Consider the following 18,300-nt stretch of genomic DNA (forward strand, 5'->3'; position numbering starts at 1 on the left):
TTTTTGGCGGTGATTAGAGCAATAAGGATAAATTATTTATTTAAAGGTAAACTGAGATAGATATGCTAAAACTGAAAGAGCCAACAGAATAGGCTGCTATCTATCTGATGTTGTGATTGGACAGTAGAAAATAGAGCATGCAGCCTCAATTAGTCCGAAGCTAGTCTAGCTGAATTTATCTAAATAACTTACTCTTCGTTGAATTGCAGTCAGACAGTAACACGTATCATGTTGGCATTTGATTAAATATAATCCTAGCAATGAGCAAGCTAGAAGTTACTAGCCATTCGGCTTTGTGTTAAGTGGCTTTTCTGTCTTTCCTCCCTCTACTTGCTCCTTGCTGTCACTCGCTCACATTACACATCACCGCAAGACCCTCCCGCTCTGCTAATGCGGCACACTCATTTCCCTGACGCTTATTCAATGCTTCAGTGTATATTAGTATTTTTTACAATATAATTTTCCGTTGTGGAACAGTCTTATATAATTAATATCATTGTTATTTATGCATATGGTTCTGTGGAATAACCCACAGGTCCAGTTTTCTAGAATATTCACATTTTTGACCCGTGAAACCTCATCTTTAAGCGGGCTGGTTTTGGCTCCAAATCTAACTCCATTCACAAAGGACAATTCCAGGAACCATTGTGAATGCTGTTCACAGAAAAATACTTGGCCACAAATGGGTGCTTTTTTAGTTTTAGGCGTTCTTTTTGCCAAGTAAACAAAAAGTTTAAAGTTTCGCTGTTTTACCGTAATTGCAACCGAACCATAAACCCAAACCGTTAATAACACCGTGTTTGGTAAACCCGGTCCACACGCCTACTCATGGTCTGCTTCGACATGTCTATAGTGTTGTCCAATGTGCAACTGTTTTATTGTTTGAGTGTGTTTGTATTGTGTGTGTTGGTGCACTTGCCACTGTCTGGTCCGTCTTCCGCATGTTCAGGTCGTTCGCTTCCGCTTGTCGTGCTCGTTGCTTTGGGACGAGTTGGATACGTTGTCATAGTGTTTGATGATTGGCGCAAGTGTGAGGTTGATGTTTTACGCTTGTTTGGACTGGAGTGTGATGGAATGATGTGTGGTCTTAATGTTCCCTTCAAATGGGGGCATGCCACACAATTAAATTACCTTGTGTTATTGTTAGTTGTGGCTAGCGTCATTATTGTTATAATCGGTATGTGTGTGTTTGAGAGTGTATGTAAGAATGTGACGTACCAATCAGATAGGTGCATTACCTCATGGCCAAGAAATACCCTTCCCAATCAACATCAGCTTTGCCGAAGCCACTCTCTAGATTGCTTGTGGTAGACAGAGAGGGAGCTGCCACTCGTTGAAAGATCAATGTGGTGTTAGTGCTGTTGAGTTCTTGGGAGCTGGATAGTGGTGATGTGCGTGTGTTTGTGGGAGCTCGTCGGTTGTGACTTGATGTGTCGTTGGGAGTGTGTGTCTATGTGTGTGATTTGGGTGCATTTAGTGTGTCGACCTTATAGCTGTTGCGTGCGTGTTTGCCACGTAGATATGAGCCTAGTAACCATCATGTCCAGTGGTTAGCTGAGATGACTTCTTAAAAGCAGTGGTGGTGTCGACTCTAGCTCCGTTTTCGTGTCCATTAATACGGCAACGTAGCTACCGCTTCACCTCTTCACGTTTATGTTGTCCTCTAGTTCGCTTTTGGTCGCTCACACTGGTGTGGTAAACAAGTCAGCTCTGTTTGATTTGTTTTTTGAGGACTGAGTGTCTTTTAAATGTGTGTGATCATTGGTTTTTAACCATACCAAATTGTGTGCTCTAGTGATATTGTACTTTGGAGTGTACCAGTAGTGTTTTATGTGTGTCTTTTGCTTCTATTTTTCATGTTTTCTCTATAATTGAGAAAAAGATGTGATCGACTTTTCGCCTGTGTTGGTTATTCAATATGGTACCATTAGCAAAGGGGAATACTAGTCATTCATCGTTGTCAATCTTATATATTTGTGTATTCACAAAACTATTGTGAGCATACCCTTTTATAATGAGTCCCACGCAACAGAGCATCACCAAGACCTCTCAACAAACAGACAGCAACAGAGCATCACCAAGACCTCTCAACAAACAGACAGCAACAGAGCATCACCAAGGCCTCTCAACTTACAGACATCAACAGATAATTAGCAAGGCCTCTCAACAAACAGACAGAAACAGAGCCGTAAACCAACAGGACATACAGGGCAGACAGCTTCCTCCTGTTCCTGCTCCAAGGTGTGTGTTCTAAATGGCACCCTATTCCCCATATAGTGCACTACTTTCGACCAATTCTCTGAAAATAGTGTGCCATTTGGGATGAAACCCATGACAGTAAACAGCCGCGAATTAACAATCAGAGGCCACGAATGACCCAAAACTGGAATTAGACAACCTCGTCCAGCCCCAGGAGGGATATAATGAGGATTTGGGGAGATTTGAGGTCGTATCGGAGCTGAAATATGTCTGGACATTTTCACCTGGTTCAAYACAGCTAGCTAGCTGCTATCCGAGTGACTACTCCTGGCTAACGTCGGTCTCGAAGCAAGCACCAATTAGCCTGGAGCTAGCCCATGCTAGGGCCTTTCTCCCGGCTAGCTAAAGAGGCCCATCAGCCACTCCTGGGCTACAATACCCGGACCCCTTCTACTGCCGGTATGGGGCACGGAACCCCGCCGATCCTTCATGACTGGCCTACGACGTAATCTGCTCGAGGGGGTACTCAACTGGCCTCTACATCGCGATGTCCCCTGAATGCCCATCTGCTAGCCGCGGCCCGCTAGCTGCAAGCCGCGGCCCGCTAGCTGTCTAGAGCATATTGGACTGTTAGCTGTATAGATCCATCGGCCAATTTCTTGGGCCACTATACCTATTTTGCCAATTGGACTTGGACCCCTCTGCTACTCGGAACCCTACTAATCCATCACGACTGGTCTATTGACGTCACCGCATGCGGATGCTAAAACAGACTTTCCTCCGTCGAGACGTCCCTCTAAGGCCTTTCTGCTAGCTTGCTAGCCCTGGCCTGCTAGCTGTCTGAATCGCCGTGTCTCCAGCCAGCCCAACCACTCACTGGACCCCTATTGATCACCCGGCTACGCATGCCTCTCCCTAATATCAATATGCCTTGTCCATTACTGTCCTGGTTAGTGATTATTGTCTTATTTCAATGTAGAGCCTCTAGCCCTGCTCAATATTCCTTAACCTACCATTTAGTTCCACCTCCCACATATGCGGTGACATCACCTGGTTTAAATGTCTCTAGAGACAATATCTCTCTCATCATTACTCAATGCCTAGGTTTCCCTCCAATGTACTCACATCCTACCATACCTTTGTATGTACATAATGCCTTGAATCTATTCTATCGCGCCCAGAAACCTGCTCCTTTTACTCTCTGCTCCAAACGCACTAGACGAACGCACCTACTCCTCCTCTGTTCCTCTGGCGATGTAGAGGTTAATCCAGGCCCTGCAGTGCCTAGCTCCACTCCTACTCCCCAGGTGCTTAACACCCCGGCCATCCTACAATCTAAGCTTGATGCCCTCAATCTCACACAAATTATCAATGAACCCACCAGGTACATCCCCAAATCTATAAACAGGGGCACCCTCATAGATATCATCCTAACCAACTTGCCCTCTAAATACACCTCTGCTGTTTTCAACCAAGACCTCAGCGATCACTGCCTCATTGCCTGCATCCGTAATGGGTCTGCGGTCAAACGACCACCCCTCATCACTGTCAAACGCTCCCTAAAACACTTCAGCGAGCAGGCCTTTCTAATCGACCTGGCCCGGGTATCCTGGAAGGATATTGACCTCATCCCGGTCAGTAGAGGATGCCTGGTTATTCTTTAAAGTGCCTTCTCACCATCTTAAATAAGCATGCCCCATTCATAAAATGTAAAACCAGGAACAGATATAGCCCTTGGGTCTCCCAGACCTGACTGCCCTGAACAGCACAAAACAATCCTGTGGCGTTCTGCATAGAGCATCGAATAGCCCCCGTGATATGCAACTTTTCAGGGAAGTTAGGAACCAATATACACAGGCAGTTAGGAAAGCTAAGGCTAGCTTTTTCAAGCAGAAATTTGCATCCTGTAGCACAAACTCAAAAACGTTCTGGACACTGTAGGTCCATGAGAATAAGAGCACCCTCCTCCCAGCAGCCCACTGCACTGAGGCTAGGAAACACTGTCACCACCGATAAATTCCACTATAATTGAGAATTTCAATAAGCATTTTTCTTACGTCTGGCCTGGCTTTCACACTGTACCCCTAACCCGATCAACAGCCCTCCACCCCCCACAGCAACTCACCCAAGCCTCCCCCATTTCTCCTTCACTCAAATCCAGATAGCTGATGTTCTGAAAAGAGCTGTAAAATCTGGGGACCCCTACAAATCAGCCGTGCTAGACAATCTGGACCCTCTCTTTCTAAAATGATCTGCCGAAATTGTTGCAACCCCTATTACTAGCCTGTTCAAACTCTCTTTTGTATCGTCTGAGATTCCCATAGATTGGAAAGCTGCCGCGGTCATCCCCCTCTTCAAAGGAGGAGACACTCTAGACCCAAACTGCTACAAACCTATATCTATCCTACCCTGCCWTTCTAAGGTCTTCGAAAGCCAAGTTAACAAACAGATTACCGACCATTTCGAATCCCACCATACCTTCTCGCTATGCTATCTGGTTTCAGAGCTGGTCATGGGTGCACCTCGGCTTCGCTCAAGGTCCTAAACGACATCATAACCGCCATCGATAAGAGACATTACTGTGCAGCCGTATTCATCGACCTGGCTAAGGCTTTCGACTCTGTCAATCACAACATTCTTATTGGCAGACTCAACAGCCTTGGTTTCTCAAATGAATGCCTCGCCTGGTTCACCAACTACTTCTCTGATAGAGTTCAGTGTGTCAAATCGGAGGGCCGACTCTCTTCTCTGTATACATCAATGATGTCACTCTTGCTGCTGGTGATTCGTTGATCCACCTCTATGCAGACGACACCATTCTGTATACCTCTGGCCCTTCTTTGGACACTGTGTTAACTAAACTCCAGACGAGCTTCAATGCCATACAACTCTCCTTCCGTGGCCTCCAACTGCTCTTAAATACAAGTAAAACTAAATGCATGCTCTTCAACCGATCGCTGCCCGCACCCGCCCGCACGTCCAGCATCACTACTCTGGACGGTTCTGACTTAGAATATGTGGACAACTACAAATACCTAGATGTCTGGTTAGACTGTAAACTCTCCTTCCAGACTCACATTAAACATCTCCAATCCAAATTTAAATCTAGAATCGGCTTCTTATTTCGCAAGCAAGCATCCTTCACTCATGCTGCCAAACATACCCTCGTAAAACTGACCATCCTACCGATCCTCGACTTTGGTGATGTAATTCACAAAATAGCCTCCAACACTCTACTCAACAAACTGGATGCAGTCTATCACAGTGCCGTTAGTTTTGTCACCAAAGCCCCATACACTACCCGCCACTGCGACCTGTACGCTCTCGTTGGCTGGCCCTCGCTTCATACTCGTCGCCAAACCCACTGGCTCCAGGTCATCTACAAGTCTCTGCTAGGTAAAGCCCCGCATATCGATTGTGCAACCAGGGCTGGTAAAAACCGTGGATCATTGTTATTCTAACTTCCGTGATGCATACAAGGCTCTCCCCCGCCCTCCTTTCGGAAAAGCTGACCACGACTCCATTTTGTTACTTCCAGCCTATAGACAGAAACTAAAACMGGAAGCTCCCGCGCTCGGGTCTGTTCAACGCTGGTCTGACCAATCTGATTCCACGCTTCAAGATCAATCACGTGGACTGGGATATGTTCCACATTGCGTCAAACAACAGCATTGACGAACACGCTGATTCGGTGAGCGAGTTTATTAGCAAGTGCATCGGTGATGTTGTACCCACAGCGTTTATTAAAACATTCCCCAACCAGAAACCGTGGATTGATGGCAGCATTCGTGCGAAACTGAAAGCGCAAACCACTGCTTTTAATCAGGGCAAGGTGACCGGAAACATGACAGAATACAAACAGTGTAGCTATTCCCTCCGCAAGGCAATCAAACAAGCTAAGCATCAGTATAGAGACAAAGTAGAGTCGCAATTCAACGGCTCAGACACGAGAGGTATGTGGCAGGGTCTACAGTCAATCACGGACTACAAAAAGAAAACCAGCCCGTCACGGACCAGGATGTCTTGCTCCCAGACAGACTAAACAACTTCTTTGCTCGCTTTGAGGGCAATACAGTGCCACTGACACTGCCCGCTACCAAAACCTGCGGACTCTCCTTCACTGCAGCCGACATGAGTAAAACATTTAAACGTGTTAACCCTCGCAAGGCTGCAGGCCCAGATGGCATCCCCAACCGCGTCCTCAGAGCATGCGCAGACCACCTGGCTGGTGTGTTTACGGACATATTCAATCAATCCTTATCCCAGTCTGCTGTTCCTACATGCTTCAAGAGGGCCACCATTGTTCCTGTTCCCAAGAAAGCTAAGGTAACTGAGCTAAACGACTACCGCCCCGTAGCACTCACTTCCGTCATCATGAAGTGCTTTGAGAGACTTGTCAAGGACCATATCACCTCCACCCTACCTGACACCCTAGACCCACTCCAATTTGCTTACCGCCCCAATAGGTCCACAACGACGCAATCGCAACCACACTGCACACTGCCCTAACCATCTGGACAAGAGGAATACCTATGTGAGAATGCTGTTCATCGACTACAGCTCAGCATTTAACACCATAGTACCCTCCAAACTAGTCATCAAGCTCGAGCCCTGAGTCTCGACCCCACCCTGTGCAACTGGGTACTGGACTTCCTGACGGGCCGCCCCCAGGTGGTGAGGGTAGGTAACAACATCTCCACCCCACTGATCCTCAACACTGGGGCACCACAAGGATGCGTTCTGAGCCTCTCCTGTACTCCCTGTTCCCCCACGACTGCGTGGCCATGCACGCCTCCAACTCAATCATCAAGTTTGCAGACGACACTACAGTGGTAGGCTTGATACCAAACAATGACGAGACGGCCTACAGGGAGGAGGAGGTGAGGGCCTCGGAGTGTGGTGTCAGGAAAATAACCTCACACTCAACGTCAACAAAACAAAGGAGATGATCGTGGACTTCAGGAAACAGCAGAGGTAGCACCCCCCTATCCACATCGACGGGACAGTAGTGGAGAGGGTAGTAAGTTTTAAGTTCCTCGGCGTACACATCACGGACAAACTGAATTGGTCCACCCACACAGACAGCGTGGTGAAGAAGGCGCAGCTGCGCCTCTTCAACTCAGGAGGCTGAAGAAATTCGGCTTGTCACCAAAAGTGTCACGATCTATCACAAGGATGACGCTGGAGAGACGAAGCAGGTACGGGAGTAACATTTAATAAATCACGGACATGGAACGAGACATAAACAGCTTAGCAAACAGAAAAACAATCAATGCAGAAGCAGGGAACAGAGCTGGGGAACTGACACATATAGGGGAGGAATGAACAGTGATAATAGAGTCCAGGTGAGTCCAATAACGCTGATGCGCGTGACAAGGAAAGGCAGGTGTACGTGATGGATGGCAGGAGTGAGTGATGCAAGGCATTTCGGCGCCCTCAAGCGCCAGGGGAGGGAAAGAGCGGGAGCAGACGTGACAGTACCCCCCACTAGGGGCGCCACCCGGCGTCCCACCTGGGCAAACCGGCCGAGACATGGGCGCTGGGCAAGCCGGTTGAGGCGTGGAAGCCCGACGAACCGGCTGGAGCGTGAGAGCCTGGCGAGCCGGCTGAGGCTAGGGAGCCTGACGATCCGGCTGAGTCAGACGCCTGTCGATCCCGCTGAGGAAACCCGATGATCCGGTGGATTGTGACGTGGATGGGAAGCCACGAGCCAACCGAGGCAATGAAACCTCTCGAGCCAGCCAGGGCATGAAAGCTCGACGGGCTGGCTTAGGCACCCCGGTTCCATCGGCGGCAGAATCCACCCCGACGTCACGACAAAACAAACAACAACAAACAAAAAAAAAACTCCTGGACAGGCTGGGCAGACAAGAACTGACGATCCAGCTGAGGCCGACGTGGGATGGGCGCCATCGAGCCAACCGGGGCAAGGAAACCTCTCGAGCCTCGTGAGGGCGTGAAGCCCGACGGCGGCTAGCACCCCCGGTTACCATCGTGGTGACACCAAGACGCTCGACCCCGACAAGCACCGAACGCAGTGACTCCCTGCTTCGTGTGATGGCTTCTGCATCTGTCACGATCTATCACAAGGATGACGCTGGAGAGACGAAGCAGGTACGGGGAGTAACATTTAATAAATCACGGACATGGAACGAGACATAAACAGCTTAGCAAACAGAAAAACAATCAATGCAGAAGCAGGGAACAGAGCTGGGAACTGACACATATAGGGGAGGAAATGAACAGGTGATAATAGAGTCCAGGTGAGTCCAATAACGCTGATGCGCGTGACAAAGAAAGGCAGGTGTACGTGATGGATGGCAGGAGTGAGTGATGCAAGGCATTCTGGCGCCCTCAAGCGCCAGGGGGAGGGAAAGAGCGGGAGCAGACGTGACAAAAAGCACTCATAAACTTTTACAGATGCACAATCGAGAGCATCCTGTCGGGCTGTATCACCGCCTGGTACGGCAACTGCTCCGCCCACAACCGTAACGCTCTCCAGAGGGTAGTGAGGTCTGCACAACGCATCACCGGGGGCAAACTACCTGCCCTCCAGGACACCTACACCACCCGATGTCACAGGAAGGCCATAAAGATCATCAAGGACAACAACCACCCGAGCCACTGCCTGTTCACCCCGCTATCACCCAAAAGGCGAGGTCAGTACAGGTGCATCAAAGCAGGGACCGAGAGACTGAAAAACAGCTTCTATCTCAAGGCCATCAGACTGTTTAAACAGCCACCACTAACATTGAGTGGGCTGCTGCCAACATACTGACTCAACTCCAGCCACTTTAATAATGTAAAAATTGATGTAAAAATGCATCACTAGCCACTTTAAACAATGCCACTTCATATAATATAATGTTTAATACCTACATTACTCATCTCATATGTATATACTGTACTCGATACCATCTACTGCATCTTGCCTATGCCGTTCTGTACCATCACTCATTCATATATTTTTATGTACATATTCTTTCATTCCTTTACACTATGTGTATAAGGTAGTTGTTGTGAAATTGTTAGGTTAGATTACTCGTTGGTTATTACTGCATTGTCGGAACTAGAAGCACAAGCATTTCGCTACACTCGCATTTACATCTGCTAACCATGTGTATGTGACAAATAAAATTTGATTTTGATTTGATATCTTAGCTCACTGGTCACCATAGCAGCACCCACCTGTAGCACGCGCTCCAGCAGGTATATCTCACTAGTCACCCCCAAAGCCAATTCTTCCTTTGGCCGCATCTCCTTCCAGTTCTCTGCTGCCAATGACTGGAACGAACTGCAAAAATCACTAAAGCTGGAGACTCATATCTCCCTCACTAGCTTTAAGTACCAGCTGTCAGAGCAGCTCACAGATCACTGCACCTGTACATAGCCCATCTGTAAATAGCCAATCTGTAAATAGCCCATCCAACTACCTCATCCCCATACTGTATTTATTTATTTATCTTGCTCCTTTGCACCCCAGTATCTCTACTTGCACATTCATCTTCTGCACATTCTACCATTCCAGTGTTTAATTTCTATATTGTAATTACTTCGCCACCATGGCCTATTTATTGCCTTACCTCCCTTATCCTACCTCATTTGCACATGCTGTATATAGACTTTTTCTACTGTATTATTGATTGTATGTTTGTTTATTCCATCTCTAACTCTGTGTTGTTGTATGTGTCGAACTGCTTTGCTTTATCTTGGCCAGGTCGCAGCTGCAAATGAGAACTTGTTCTCAACTAGCCTACCTTGTTAAATAAAGGTGAAATAAATAAAATAATAAAAATATGGTTGTGTCAATATTGTGTCAGGACCATTTTGGGAACAGCAGCATGATGGCTGAATAATGAGCTGAGGAGTGGAGGTGGTACCGGGGTTGGATCCACTCGACTCTCCTCTCGTCAACGTCCATTCGTCTCAGACTATTTTGGCATGTAAACACTGGCCATCCTCATTAGAGGAGCATATCCCCAGACAGAATACAGATACAAATGACATCAACCTCAGAGAGAATTATAGGGACCTGTCTTTGTTCCCCCCGTTCCAGATTTATAGCTATAGCTTCGTTAGCGTAGGACTTTCGGGGCAAAGTTTTAATGAGTTGGATACAAAACTGTAATTCAGCTCTCCGCTCCATAAATGTTCCCTTGGATGAAAGATTACATTTAACGGGGCTCAAGTTACCTTTTAATGAGAATGTATAAACACGACCGATTAAGCTGTGACTGGATTCTGAGGCTCTAGGCCCATCCATAACAGTAAAACAGTCTATCTAGTATCGGAGGGAAGTTATAGTAAATGTAATCAAAGACAGACAGGGCTAATGTTTTTTCCCTAGGTAAGGGAAGGTTCTAGATTTATCATCCTCGCCTCTGTTCCAGACTTCATTCCAATAAAATGCAAGGTAGCCTAAGGTACTATGTCAGACGTGAGACTGATTAAAGTTTAATGACATGCTTTTAATGAAAGTCTCTGTGTGTATGCAGATGGACACTTCAGTTACTGTGTGTTTGTGTGTGTGTGTGTGTGCGGCACGGAGGGGGTGGGGAGGCAAGGATGGAAAACCAATATGAAAAATCCACAGTTGCAGCTCAGGCTTTTAGACAGATAAACAGATTTCCACAGTCGTCTTTTGGGTCGTTCAGCAGTTTAGCAGAAGAAATACGCTTTGTCTCATATTCAGCAAAATGGGAATGAGTTTGAGAATCAGAATTTTCAAGATGGGCTGCTATAAAATATTCATTTTCAGCACATCCATGTCATCTGTTCAGTTGATCCAGTCCCCCTGAAGACAGTGAGGTATCTTAGTTTTACCATACGTTACTCAACCTGCTCATAATTATATGCATTTCATATGCATGACTAGAATCACGACAACCTCTCTTCCCCCTGTGTGTTGGCACCATGTATGTTATGCTGTCTATAAATCATAATAAACAGTATTAAATCTTAATTTTAGCACAGCGTTTGTCTCAGGGCGGGACACAGAGGAACAAAACCCATTCATACGCCACTCAGCCAAATCACAACCACCACAAGAACAACAACAAACAAACAATACAATTCAAACATTTTAATGTTTGTTGGTATGAAATAGGTTCAAGGTGCTTAAAAATCTTGACTTGATTTACATTCATTAAACAACGCATTGTCACAAATACAGTAAGGTTCCATCCGAGGCTGACTCATACTCACACACATTCTGCTTTACGTAACAACAGGAAGCAGAAAAGGTCATTTTCATACATTATGTAATTCAGGAAAAAGCTATTTGATGACCCACATTGGCTTCCAGCGGCAGGGCTGTTTGTTCTACATGTGACAGAGGCTGTTGGACATTAATGAAGTGGGCTTGTCAGCAAGCAGGGGAATGTGTTAGGTCTTGATGGGACCATTACTTCCATCAGCTGGTATAAATATGAAGAGTACAGTATGCCCAGGCTTGATTGTAAAGAGAGGGAGAGAGAGTGTCGCTTCTGAAAGGAGTGTGCTGTGTCATTAGCATGATATGACGGGGTTCTGAGGAGCAGTCGGGAAGGGGACGATTCAATCAAGGAGAACTCATCATCAAGGGATTCATCCACCTTGTGAATCATCTCACCTTCACTTGATTATATTATATTACATTATATTATGTTCACATACTGTATTATCATCAGGTCGCAATGCCGTTTTTATTAAAAAAACGTCATAGAAAATCTTCTAATCTTCTTTAAAGATAATTAAGGTAATTTTCAGGATGGTCCCTCTCACATGTTGTGAGGAAAATAGGTATCATTTCGCCCCACCAGACCAAAACGGTTGGGAGCTTAACATTTCAGTTAATTTCAGTTAATAAGGTACTTATCTTAAAAGCCCTCTATTAGCAAGTTGATGTTCTAGAAGCTTTCAACACAGTACAAAATAGTTTTCTCACCATGCATTTGACCTGATGTGGGGATMATTTAGACAAAGCTCTGAGAAACCGTTTAAGGCAGAGAACTCCCATTGGTTTTCTTTGAACACTGATGTTAGGCAAGGTGCCTTTGACCATTATTTAATATATKTTTGTGAACTAGCTGTAACTTCCTGTTAGAACATGCACTGTTATGTGATTAGTCAAGCTAGGCAGKTTGTTTAATTTTATTCTGGGATGAGAGTGTTTTTATACTTCTGAAAATATGAGGGAGGAGTTCTAGTGTTGAATATTAATTATATTTCAGGATGTAATCCACAGGCAATTAATGATCTCTTTTGCAATACTAATGCCTGGCTTAATTTCATTACAGATTATGTCTGATTGTGTGTGTATGTGTGTGCGTGTGTCTCCATGTCTTATGGAAACAATAACATTATATTTCAAGAAGAATAACTCAAATAGAAACAAATAGAACTATGAATAAATTAGGCACCTTTAATCTGGCATTATTTGTGATTGAAAAGAGGCAAAATAAAGTTTGTATTGACCTGAACTCAAAAGTCTCTTTCTCTAAAGTCAAATTCAGCTCCAAAACATGAGCAAAAATACAAAAACAGCTGACATGAAATGTCAGTTTGTATCAGACAAAGCCATTTTAAAAAGCCATTTAAAATGCCCCTGAGATTTGTGACAGCCCCCCCTCCCACAAATGTACAAAAAATAGCTCAAATCTGTGACCATTCTGACCTTTTGGTGCTGAACATCTTGCGATGTCTTGTGCTGCTGTTCAGAGGGTCGTTCTAGTGAGAGGGTGAGCCTTCAGACTGTAAGACCTGAGAGGGGAGAGAGGAGGGAAAGACACAGACAGCACAACAGACAGACAGGACAGACAGACAGACAGACAGACAGACAACAGACAGACAGACACAGACAGACAGACAGACAGACAGACAGACAGACAGACAGACAGACAGACAGACAGACAGGACAGACAGACAGACAGACAGACAGACAGACAGAGAGAGAACACAAACACACAGTGAGATTTTCAGCACGCCAGTGTCACCCAGGAGCTGTCAAGGTAGCATGACCGAACCCTCCCCCCAAACAACCCCAATTACCTGCCCTCAAACTGATAGGGGAAGACTGACTAGGCAGCTAGAGGAGGGGCACAGTGCACAAAACACAGCAATGGTTTATAAAACAACATTGTTATACAGGAGGTGCAGTATACCATGCCAACTTCAACAGGTCACTCTGCATTTACTATACCTCGTCTGAACGGGTAAATGAATGAGTAATACAAAGTGGTGCACACAGATATCCATACATATTCTGCTGCTTCTATGTGTTCCTCCCCTCCAGTATAATGTCTGGGACTTTAGCCTCCTGCCCTGTCATGCTCTGTAAAGGTTACCACAGTGGAGGAGACGATTCAATAATTAATGCAGACAGATCCATGTGGGGCTCACTTCTCAACTTCTCGTCTGTAATGAGAAGAGCGGGGGAGCAGGAGAGAAGAAGGGAGGGGACTGAGGCTGCCTGACTGATTGACTGACAGGGCCACTCAGCTCAGTTTAGCTCTAGGGTAGCAGCTTGATTTGGAATTCAGCCCAAGTGAAACTGCCACTCTTCAGCACCAAAGGATGATGTGAAACCAGTGTGGTTAGAGTATCTTTACATTTATAGTCGGATGCAGAAAGAATGAACCCCTCACACACACGCACAATCATTCGTACTCTACTCAATTATGTACTGTAATATATGCATTATGAATAAGAGCTCATGTAAATCGTTTAGAACAGATAGTTTTGTAAAGCAGGGTTTCCCAGGGTCCTGGGGCCCCCTCTGGGTCCACGTTTAGTTTTTTTGCCCGAGCACTACACAGCTGATTCAAATAACCAACTTATCATCAAGCTTTGATTATTTGAATCAGCTGTATAGTGCTGGGGCAGGACCGAGTTTGGGAAACCCTGGTTTAGAGGACTATTACATAGGAGACTTGGTATAAATTCAGCTCAGAGGATTCAGCTTAAGGATTATTCAGCTATTTCTGGGACATTGTTAAAAGCCCCTGGCATTATCTCTGACAGCAGAGAGACCAAACAACTAGGTTAAAGGTCACATCCATTCGGCATCAGAGGGATATTATTGGCTATTATTAGGTTACGACATGGTCACCACATGTTGATGATGAACATGAGGACTTTATTGTATTTGTTAGGAAAGTATTGTTGCGTCATACAGCATCCAACACTGGATCAGGAAGACCTGTTTGGTCGAAACACGAACATCTCCTCATGGGGAAATTCGAATTGGATTTTATTTATGAAAATAATCCTTACAAAGATCATGTTAAATATTGGACAGACGATATAGACGATTGCTTTATGATCTGGACGGGTTACGGAATTAAATTAAAACCTCTACTGCCTCAGAAACCCGGATCCGGGAGCACCCCCCACCCCCCACACACTGATTAGCATAACTAGCATAGCTTCACAAGTAAATAGTAGCATCTAAATATCATTAAATCACAAGTCCAAGACACCAGATGAAAGATACAGATCTTGTGAATAAACCCATCATTTCTGTTTTTTAAAATGTTTTACAGGGAAGACACAATATGTAAATCTATTAGCTAACCACGTTAGCAAAATACACCATCTTTCTTTGTCCGCCATTTTCTCTCTCCACCACTAGCTTATCACCAATTCGGCTAAACTAAGATATTGATAGCCACAAACCAAGAAAAAAACTCATCAGATGACAGTCTGATAACATATTTATGGTATAGGATAGGTGTTGTTAGAAAAAGTGCATATTTCAGGTAGAAATCACAGTTTACAATTGCACCGACCATCACAAATCGACTAGAATTACTAGAGAGAGCAACGTGTATGACCAATTTACTCATCATAAAACTTTTCATAAAAATAGACAAAGCATAGCAATGGAAAGACCCAGATCTTGTGATTCCAGACAATATTTCAGATTTTCTAAGCGTTTTTACAGCGAAAACACAATAAATCGATAAGTTAGCATACCACATGTGAAAACGTTACCAGAGCACATCGATTCCAGCCAAAGAGCGCTATATACGTAATCACCGCCAAATATATTAATTTTTTCAACTAACCTTCTCAGAATTTTCCGATGACACTCCTGTAACATCATTTTACAACATACATATACAGTTTGTTCGAAAAGGTGCATATTTAGCATACAAAACCGTGGTTACCACAATAAAAATACTAGGAAATCAAGCCTCAATATGTCTGACGTCATCTATCAGAGTGATCTAGTTTAATTGAAAGCTAATCATATACTTGACTAAAAAATACAGGGTTGACAGGAATCGAAAGACAAATTAGTTCTTAATGCAACCGCTGACTTACATTTTTAAAATTATCCTTACTTTTCAATACAGGGTTCGCCAAGTGACGCGATAACAACAAAATGGCGAAATATGCGTTTAAAATATTTCGACAGAACAACGATTTATCATATTAAATATTGCTTACTTTGAGCTGTTCTTCCATCAGATTCTTGGGCAATGTATCCTTTCTATGTTGTAATCTTCTTTTGGTCGATAGATGTCTCTGTCCTTCGAAATTCCACTAACGATCGAACGGGACCACAAAACGTGTCCAAAGTTTCAGAGTGCACAACAAGAAATTCCTCCAAATCGCACTAAACGGATATAAATTGCTATAAACGGTTCAAATTAACTACATTATGATGTTTTTAACAACTATAACGACTGAAAACATGACCGGAGAAATATTGCTGGTTAGACAACGATTTGGAACGAGGCAAGTCCGATGTCCTTCACGCTTCAGGCGCGCGACGAGAAAGGGAGGTCCCTATACATTTTGGTCTTTTTATAATGGCTGTGATTGTGCAATCGATTCCATTCAAACGTGATGACGTACAGACACCCAGAGGAAGACGTGGCAGTGTCGGTTTCTTCATAGCATTCACTGTCGCCTTAAAAACAGACTCCAGATCAGGGGTAAAAATTTCTGAAATCTGACCCTGTCATGAAAAGTGCTGTAGATATTGTTTCTGTACCACTCAGAGACAAAATTCCAACTTCTATAGAAAACTAGAAAGTGTTTTCTATCCAATAATAACAATAATATGCATATTGTACGATCAAGAATTTAGCACGAGGCAGTTTAATTTGGAGACCCAAATATGCTAATGCGGAACAGCACCCCCTATAGTTCCAAGAAGTTAAACAAATGTCTTATCATTAACTCTAGAATACAATCCATTTCCTTCACTATGGAAAATAAAATTACCTCTATACATTTCTTAGATGTACTGTACTTGTTACAAAGAAGGGACAATCTCTAAGTACTACAGTTTACAGAAAACCTACAGAAAACCTAAGTTGCATCGTTGTCGGACGGGCCAATTGCCGCTGCCGGAGTTGCATCGTCGGACGGGCCAGTTGTGGCAATGTCTGACAAGCCACAGTATAGTCTGACAAGCTATACTGACAGCTGATAGTTATCCCCATCTCCCCCTAATGAAGTTTACCAGTAAGCCAACTTCATAGCCAGCATCGCATCTGTGACACAGAGGAAGAATATGATAGACAATCAATTCTCTCCTTGAGCATTTCCGCTTGAGAGGAAACCAAAACATGGCTTGATAAAGCTCAAAAACAAGTTCAATGTCACGTTGGTAATGAATGATTCGGGAGACAGGCGTAGGAATGCGTAATAGGGGTTTTTGTGCAGCGCAACGACACTGGCCTCGAGGACAATCACAGGAACGCAGTGCGGGTCGTCAGGCCCGATGCAGCTACCGAAGTTGCATCGTTGTCGGACGGGCCAGTTGCCGCTGCCGAAGTTGCATCGTTGTCGGACCGGCCAGTTGCCGCATGGGCCAGTTGCCGCTGCCGAAGTTGCATCGTCGTCGGACGGGCAGTTTGCCGCTGCGAAGTTGCATCGTTGTCGGACCGGCCAGTTGCCGCACGGGCCAGTTGCGCTGCAAAGTTGCATCGTCGTCGCGGGCCAGTTGCCGCTGCCGAGTTGCATCGTTGTCGGACGGGCCAATTGCCGCTGCCGAAGTTGCATCGTCGGACGGGCCAGTTGTGGCGATGTCTGACAAGCCAGTTGCAGCTACCGAAGTTGCATCGTCGTCGGACGGGCCAGTTGCAGCTACCGAAGTTGCATCGTCGTCGGACGGGCCAGTTGCCGCTGCCGAAGTTGCATCGTCGGACGGGCCAGTTATGGCGATGTCAGACAAGCAGTTGCAGCTACCGAGTTGCATCGTGTCGGGCGGGCCAGTTGCGCTACGCGAAGTTGCATCGGTCGTTGGACGGGCCAGTTGCCCGCTGCCGAAGTTGCATCGTTGTCGACGGGCAGTTGCCGCTGCCGAAGTTGCATCGTTGTGTCGGACCGGCCAGTTGCCGCACGGGCCAGTTGCCGCTGCCGAAGTTGCATCGTCGTCGGGGGCCAGTTGCCGCTGCCGAAGTTGCATCGTTGTCGGACCGGCCAGTTGCCGCACGGGCCAGTTGCCGCTGCCGAAGTTGCATCGTCGTCGGACGGGCCAGTTGCCGCTGCCGAAGTTGCATCGTTGTCGGACGGGCCAATTGCCGCTGCGAAGTTGCATCGTCGGACGGGCCAGTTGTGGCACATGTCTGACAAGCCAGTTGCAGCTTACCGAAGTTGCATCGTCGTCGGACGGGCCAGTTGCAGCTACCGAAGTTGCATCGTCGTCGGACGGGCCAGTTGCAGCTACCGAAGTTGCATCGTCGTCGGACGGGCCAGTTGCCGCTGCCGAAGTTGCGTCGTCGTCGGACGGGCCAGTTGCCCTGCCGAAGTTGCGTCGTCAGATGGACCCGTTGTGGCGATGTCAGACAAGCCAGTTGCAGCTGCCGAAGTTGCGGCGGCGCCGGACAGACCAGTCGCAGCGTCGTCAGACGGGCCATTCCATTAAGGGTCGATTATTCTGTCACGCTGGTATGAATGATTCGTGAGACAGGCGCAGGAATGTGTAATAGTTTTATTATTTCACCCAAATTACAACGTGCCGTGTAAAGGCACGGGGACGAAGACATAAACAAACACGTATACAACACACAGGGTGGCAACCCAAACAAAAGAGAGAGGAGTATCTCAAATAAATAACACAAGCGCACATTGATTAACACACAGGACGAGACCCGTAATCATCTG

General features: G+C 45.8%; 1 pseudogene; it reads right to left on the minus strand.

Annotated features, from left to right (window-relative positions):
• Nucleotides 1–16,500: 16,500 nt before the first annotated feature.
• LOC112072768 (polysialoglycoprotein-like) lies at nucleotides 16,501–18,054 on the minus strand (annotated as a pseudogene).
• Nucleotides 18,055–18,300: the final 246 nt, after the last annotated feature.

Source organism: Salvelinus sp. IW2-2015, unplaced genomic scaffold (genome assembly GCF_002910315.2).
Source record: "Salvelinus sp. IW2-2015 unplaced genomic scaffold, ASM291031v2 Un_scaffold2031, whole genome shotgun sequence".
Taxonomy (NCBI): Eukaryota; Metazoa; Chordata; class Actinopteri; order Salmoniformes; family Salmonidae; genus Salvelinus; species Salvelinus sp. IW2-2015.